Consider the following 8,042-nt stretch of genomic DNA (forward strand, 5'->3'; position numbering starts at 1 on the left):
GTAAAACTATGGTGTTTTTATAATTACAGCTCACAGTAATTAATGTGCCAACAAATATTTTTACTACAATAAATCCATGGTTACTTTTTGCAAGGAAGGAACTATACAGGTTCTAAAGAACTTGCCCAAAAACACCTTGTTACTTCCTGTTATTTGTTTTCTGAACTGCACTACTGAAAACCTCATTAATCCTCACAATCCTGTCACAACTAAACTAAGAATCCATTATGAGCAATGCATAGCAAATCATGTTATCATCAAATATGAGAAACCTTAAAGAATGGTAGACTGATGTAAATGACTGAAACCTGTTGTCATGCACGTGTTTTCCATAGCTTTTTTATTAAAACATTATACAGTGCAAAGTTTAACTTTAAATTACATCAATTAATAATCAAAACCAGTTGATCTCAGCCCATTCTCTATTTCCCTTCAATGAACTTAACACACAAATGTGTTTCATGCCGCAAAAAAAAAAAAAAAAAAAAAAAAAAAAAAAAAAAACAGTCCTTGGAACAAAATCCTGTGTAAACAAAAGCCCAGAAGATCACCACGCCGGTCTCTTCCTTGTACCCTGGTGGGTTAAACTTGAAAAGGGCTCTGCACTGCAAGCGTTCCCTGATGCTGTACATCCGTCTGAACTCGTTCCGGTCAGGAGACAGGAGGACAATTCTTCCAGTTGGCCACAACTTATAGTGTAAAGACAAAATACATGAAAGATAATAATAATAATACAAAAAAAGTTTAACAGCCTTCTACTACAAAATTCAATTGGAGAATGAGCATTAAACGGGGAAATCTTACTCTGTAGCCAGGCAAACTGTGCCGCTTTCCGAAAAACTTCGGAGCACAACCCTAAACCATCTGCAAACCAGAGAAAGTGTCAAATATGCAGAGTCACCCGCCGACAAAATAACTTCCCTGAGGATTTCCAGTGGAAGCTGTTGAATCAAAAACATACATAGGTTTATTTATATATGTATATAAAAGTTATTAAACATTATATAAACACTGAATACAGACAACCTTTCTTTAAACAAACTCTCATTAAAAACTCTATAGATTGTTGTCACAACTGCATACTCATTCTTTTATAATAACACTAATAAAATGTTAATATATACAGTACTGTGCAGAAGTATTAGGCATGTTAGTATTTTCACATTGAAAAAAAAACTGTTTTAAGCCAATTATTTATATCTTTTGCTGTTGTGTGTCAGTAGGATATATTAGTTTACATTTCCACACATTCATTTTGCCATTAATTGTAATAATCCAGTGAGATATTTGTTTATATTTGTATGCATTATCCACATTAAGATCTTTTACATTGAATATAAATATTTTATCTTATATGGTGAACAAAATCCACATTAGATCGCAAACAGAAGTTATTTAAAAAACTTGCTGCTGTCTGAAAATGAATTAAGCTGAAATGTTTTTAAATGTCTTTGATGCTGATGTTAACTGATAGTTATATATTAAATAATCCACAGTATTGACCAATATAGTACTTGTACATAATACCAATTTCACATCTGAACAACTATGTAGCTGTAATAACTAAAATACCTCTGCATGTACACACATATGTAATTATTAGTTCTTAATGAATGTAATAACCTGCTTTGCTGGACTCTGCCTGAAGACATGGTGAATGGTGAAGTTCCTCCCCTCAGTGGTTGAGCTCTAAAAGAACAAATGTCAAGAGGGAGGTATATTGCTAGATATAGTACAGAGTAATGTTTCATGTAGCAACATTCAAACATCTACATACATTTGCGGAGTAAAGCTGTCCAGGAGAACAGAACACCACCACCTCCTGATCATGTCATCCTGAAAAATAATAATAATAATAATATACACACAAAAATCATGCATGTCTGTTCAAATAACTTGACAAATGTGATGCCATACCTCTGTAAAATCGAACCTATGAACTAAAGCCATGTACAGAGTGTACTGTTACAATCCACAAAGAACAATAAAATGAGCAATTTATAACAATTATTAACAATAATTATTCAAATTGAACGTACCATGGATAAATAAATGATCGAACATCGCATTTCATATTATAAGATATTTACACAACCACTTTTACTCACCTCAAGCAATCAACGGAATAGCGTTATTACTCTGCTGCTGTAGTTGCCACCGTTCTGTTTGTTTCAACGCAAACTGCCCCCTGCTGGCTCGGAGGAAAATGTCAAAGGCGGGGAAAACAAATATGGGCGGGGCGACACGTGTCGCTCCGCCTCGAAGTGTCGCCCCGCCCCATCGTCCAGACTGCACTCTGGGGTTACTCCAACGGGCTGTAGTGTAGACGCTACCTCGGCATTACTCGCTGGTTTTTGAAAATGACACGGCAATATAATGCGAAGTATGGTTATGTAGATACTATGATATATATTCAAATTATATATATATATATATATATATATATATATATATATATATATACACACACACACACACACACACACACACACACACTATATAGGCATATACAGTATTGTTCAAAATAATAGCAGTACAATGTGACTAACCAAAATAATCAAGGTTTTTCGTATATTTTTTTATTGCTACGTGGCAAACAAGTTACCAGTAGGTTCAGTAGATTCTCAGAAAACAAATGAGACCCAGCATTCATGATATGCACGCTCTTAAGGCTGTGCAATTGGGCAATTAGTTGAATTAGTTGAAAGGGGTGTGTTCAAAAAAATAGCAGTGTGGCATTCAATCACTGAGGTCATCAATTTTGTGAAGAAACAGGTGTGAATCAGGTGGCCCCTATTTAAGGATGAAGCCAACACTTGTTGAACATGCATTTGAAAGCTGAGGAAAATGGGTCGTTCAAGACATTGTTCAGAAGAACAGCGTACTTTGATTAAAAAGTTGATTAGAGAGGGGAAAACCTATAAAGAGGTGCAAAAAATGATAGGCTGTTCAGCTAAAATGATCTCCAATGCCTTAAAATGGAGAGCAAAACCAGAGAGACGTGGAAGAAAACGGAAGACAACCATCAAAATGGATAGAAGAATAACCAGAATGGCAAAGGCTCAGCCAATGATCACCTCCAGGATGATCAAAGACAGTCTGGAGTTACCTGTAAGTACTGTGACAGTTAGAAGACGTCTGTGTGAAGCTAATCTATTTTCAAGAATCCCCCGCAAAGCCCCTCGGTTAAAAAAAAGGCATGTGCAGAAGAGGTTACAATTTGCCAAAGAACACATCAACTGGCCTAAAGAGAAATGGAGGAATATTTTGTGGACTGATGAGAGTAAAATTGTTCTTTTTGGGTCCAAGGGCCACAGGCAGTTTGTGAGACGACCCCCAAACTCTGAATTCAAGCCACAGTACACAGTGAAGACAGTGAAGCATGGAGGTGCAAGCATCATGATATGGGCATGTTTCTCCTACTATGGTGTTGGGCCTATTTATCGCATACCAGGGATCATGGATCAGTTTGCATATGTTAAAATACTTGAAGAGGTCATGTTGCCCTATGCTGAAGAGGACATGCCCTTGAAATGGTTGTTTCAACAAGACAATGACCCAAAACACACTAGTAAACGGGCAAAGTCTTGGTTCCAAACCAACAAAATTAATGTTATGGAGTGGCCAGCCCAATCTCCAGACCTTAATCCAATTGAGAACTTGTGGGGTGATATCAAAAATGCTGTTTCTGAAGCAAAACCAAGAAATGTGAATGAATTGTGGAATGTTGTTAAGGAATCATGGAGTGGAATAACAGCTGAGAGGTGCCACAAGTTGATTGACTCCATGCCACACAGATGTCAAGCAGTTTTAAAAAACTGTGGTCATACAACTAAATATTAGTTTAGTGATTCACAGGATTGCTAAATCCCAGAAAAAAAAAAAGTTTGTACAAAATAGTTTTGAGTTTGTACAGTCAAAGGTAGACACTGCTATTTTTTTGAACACACCCCTTTCAACTAATTGCCCAATTGCACAGCCTTAAGAGCGTGCATATCATGAATGCTGGGTCTTGTTTGTTTTCTGACAATCTACTGAACCTACTGGTAACTTGTTTGCCACGTAGCAATAAAAAATATACTAAAAACCTTGATTATTCTGGTTAGTCACATTGTACTGCTATTATTTTGAACAATACTGTACATAGTTACTGTTTATGATTTTAAGGGGTTTATTTTAGCTTCATGCTACATTCATTACTGAAAACAGAATAAAATGAAGTTATGTTTTATTAGATGTCAGTCATCTTAAAACATTATTAAACATACAGTTGGATTTTTATGAGTATTGGATGTTATGAAAGGCCTACAAATTGATTGAGATGCATCACAAGATCTGAGAGATGTCTTATTTCTTCTTCTGTCACTTGTATCTGATATAGTGTATTTATGGATCCCACATGCTTTCACTTCTGCTTTCATGGCAGGTGGAAATTAAAATAATCACAGACCTGTCACCAGTGATGGGGGAAATGAAGCTTCTCAAACCTTTGACTCAGTCGAAACGTTTGCTTTACAAAGTGACTGATTGTTTTGAAGCATTCGAAACATCCGTACTCAGAATTGGGGCTCTGCATTTAACCATTTATCCAAGTGCACACTCACAGCAGTGAGAAGTGAACACACCATGGGTAGCTATAGATCCAGCGCCAGGGGTCCAGTGCCTTGCTCAAGGGCACTTCAGCCATGGGTATTGAGGTGTTCATTCACTCCCTCTCACCTACAACTCCTGCTAGCACCAAAGAATCGAACCGGCACCCTTCTGCCACCATTCCAGTTCAAAGCAAACATATAGTGTATGTCAGAGGTGGGACTTTCAAGTCACAAGCAAGTCTTCAAGTCATATCCCAAATCCTCAAAGGATTAAAGTAATTAAATTAAATTATGATTGTACATTAGTAATGAACATCTGCAGTTAACAATCGACATCACTGAAGTAAAGAGAAACACAAGAACTACAACTGAATTTAGCCACAGCCTTCAACTGAAAAAAATAAAACAAAACACTATGACACCATAATGGTGTTCAAGGTTTGCTTTAGGGAGTCTCTTGACCCTTTTACTAACTCAAAGCAATTTGATTCAAAACAACTGCAATATTATTTTCGCAACAAACATGTATGTATTGCTGAATCACACCTTGCAGTAACAGATGATCTTATGCTTTCTCTATTAATAACTCATGATGACTGAACATCATGAATTAGTCTTTATCTTTGGATTGTTGACTGACACTCTTCATTTCAATGATGAACTGCCTTTAACTATCATTTTGCATTAGTGACACACTGTTTTCCTAATGTTGTTCAGTTGCTTTGACACAATGTATTTTGTTTAAAGCGCTACATAAACAAATGTGACTTGACTCTATTCGTGAACTGAAAAAAAAAAAAGGCCCCAGCAAACAAACACCAGCACAATGCTTCAACGTTGAAGACAAACAAGGAAGCTGTCAGTTCAGGCTTTTAGACATGCACACTTATCACACGATACTCAACAGTGGTGATAGGTTTTCATACTGTGCATGATGAGCTTTTACAACGGTGTTACCCAGCATGCAACATTTTGTTGATTGTCACCACTGTTGAGAGATATGCTGGTTCTTGATGTCTCTGTGTGTCTGCAGAGTAGAGGAGCTTAAATTTTGTATGCACTTAATAGACTTTAAATTCACTCACTGTAATTGTATTAAATGCTGTAGTTTTATTGAGTTGATTATGCAAAGCTCAATGTTAATTTTACTGTAATCAGACAAGGTCATGATTATTAGCTTATCTAAACTATGAACTTTTATCCCCAGTGGATTCAAAACATTCAAATAATCACAGAAGTACTGGGTTGCAAAGTCACCATAAAACAACAATCTGCAACATAAAGCAGCTGTCTGTTTTTGCACAGGTAAAAGTACTGGAATCAGCTGAAATATATCATTTCTCATACTAAATAAATGCTCTTATGTAGTAATGTCAGATGAAGCCTCATGAAGCTTTAAGCTTTTCAGCCAAGTGGTTCACAAAAGGGTTAATTTTTGTAAACTTAATTTGCTCACAATACCACCTGGTGGCCAACAAGTGTAAAACAAGCAGATATATTACAGACAGAGGTCTAAAGTCCAGGGGTCAGAAAGTAAAATTCAGGCCATATTTTTGTTCCTCTCATGAACTCAGCAGCTGATTTCACGAGAGGAGGAACCAAGTCATTCCTTTCAATCACAAATGAGTCTCAAGTTAAATCCCAAGCCCTTAAAGAGTTAAAGTTAGTGAGTTAATTAAGTGACTAATTAAATGATGATTGTGCATTAGTGATAAACACCTGCTGTTATTGAGAATTCCAGAGGATTGGATGATTTATTGGTTAAAATTATGTCACCGTCATGGAGATCAGTGTTTGATTTAGTTGGGTTCTTGACCAAAAAAATGCAACGTGCTACAGTGCATGATGGGAGTTTTTACTATGGTGTTACCCAGCATGCACTTCAGCATTTTGCATTTTGTTGATTATCACCATTATTGAGATTCATATGCTGAGTCATGTTGTCTGTGCATCTTATTAGGACAAGGTTTAAAAAATTTATATTCATTACATACATTGGAATTCATCAACTATTAAACTAATTTAAAAGATTATTTAAAAACTGAACATATGTTAAATGAAATACAATTATTCTGGAAATGAACAGGCTGATGCCTAATAATTACTTCATCATGTAAAATCAGCTAGTAGTGGTTTTCTGCACAGTGCTGATTGCACTGCTTTATAACAGCACATGTACTTTTACAGAGAGATATCCTGAGGACTTGGGATTTGAATTGAGACTAGTTGGTGACTTGAAAGGAATGACTTGGTTCATCTGATGAAATCAGCTGCTGAATTCATGTGTGGATCAAAAATATGGCAGGACTTTTACTTTCTGACCCCTGAACTTTACACCTCTGTCTGTAATATATCTGCTTGTTTTACACTTGTTGGCCACCAGGTGGTATTGTGAGCAAATTAAGTTTCCGGAAATTAACCCTTTTGTGAACCACTTGGCTGAAAATCTTAATGATTCATGAGGCTTCATCTTGCCATCACTACTCATATGTTAAAAAATGGCTAATGGTAATTTGCTGCCCTCTGCTGTAATTCAGCAAACACTACAAGTGTCTATTGGCACCCCTTCAAACTCTTTGTTTTATAACCATCATTATTCAGTCTTTACAAACAATCCCTGCCAACATGTACATTATATCCAAGAGTGGACTGATTTTTCTGTGTACAAAATGATGAAATGATGACTGATATATTCTGAGTTGCTTTATTCATTGAACCTGGTTCACTGGATTCATTACCACCTAAAAGTACTGAATATCTATCTGCTATTCGTGGAAAGTCAAAGAATCATAAACAAAGATACCACCTCTTACAGTTTTTTTTTTTTTTTAATTGCTTTCATCCCTTAGTCCAATCTCTAGTCAGATTTTCAAAGCTCTAAAAACAATTAGCACAACATCTGTCTGTTGACACAGACTGAAGTAGATTAAGTCTTCGGTTCTTTTAATTGTGATGATTTTGGCTCACATTAAAAAAAAAAAAAAAAACACCAATTCACTATCTCAACAAATTAGAATACCAATAAATAATTCCTTGACACATCTGTGTATGGTGGCTCTTGATTAGATTAGATTAAACTTTATTGTCACTGCACATGTAAGGTACAAGGCAACGAAATGCAGTTAGCATCTAACCAGAAGTGCAATAAGCAGTAAGTACAGAATATACAAGGTCTATAATATGATACAAATGTACAATTTACTATTCAGATAAGTATTATTGACATAATTTACAGATTTTAAATACTATTAGCATCATATACAGATAGGTGTACTATGAACATACTATACACTGCAAATTATTTAGTGTTGAAATCCTAGTGTTGGGGACTTTCAGAGTAAAGTGTTAAAGTTGTGGTGTTGAATTTTAAAGTATTAACACTAGCTAGTGTAAACAGCCCCCTCTGGCGGTGTAAATACGCAAAATTAACTTTTTATTTTATTTTACTGT

General features: G+C 35.8%; 1 long non-coding RNA gene across 1 annotated transcript; it reads right to left on the bottom strand.

Annotated features, from left to right (window-relative positions):
- Nucleotides 1–323: 323 nt before the first annotated feature.
- On the bottom strand, nt 324–2,312 carry LOC127949568 (uncharacterized). Its single transcript, XR_008152322.1, has 4 exons — nt 1,778–2,312; nt 1,624–1,689; nt 805–941; nt 324–689 (listed from the first exon to the last, which is right to left on the bottom strand). It is a non-coding gene; the product is annotated as an uncharacterized LOC127949568 (long non-coding RNA).
- Nucleotides 2,313–8,042: the final 5,730 nt, after the last annotated feature.

The sequence above is a fragment of the Carassius gibelio genome, chromosome B1 (genome assembly GCF_023724105.1).
Source record: "Carassius gibelio isolate Cgi1373 ecotype wild population from Czech Republic chromosome B1, carGib1.2-hapl.c, whole genome shotgun sequence".
NCBI lineage: Eukaryota > Metazoa > Chordata > Actinopteri > Cypriniformes > Cyprinidae > Carassius > Carassius gibelio.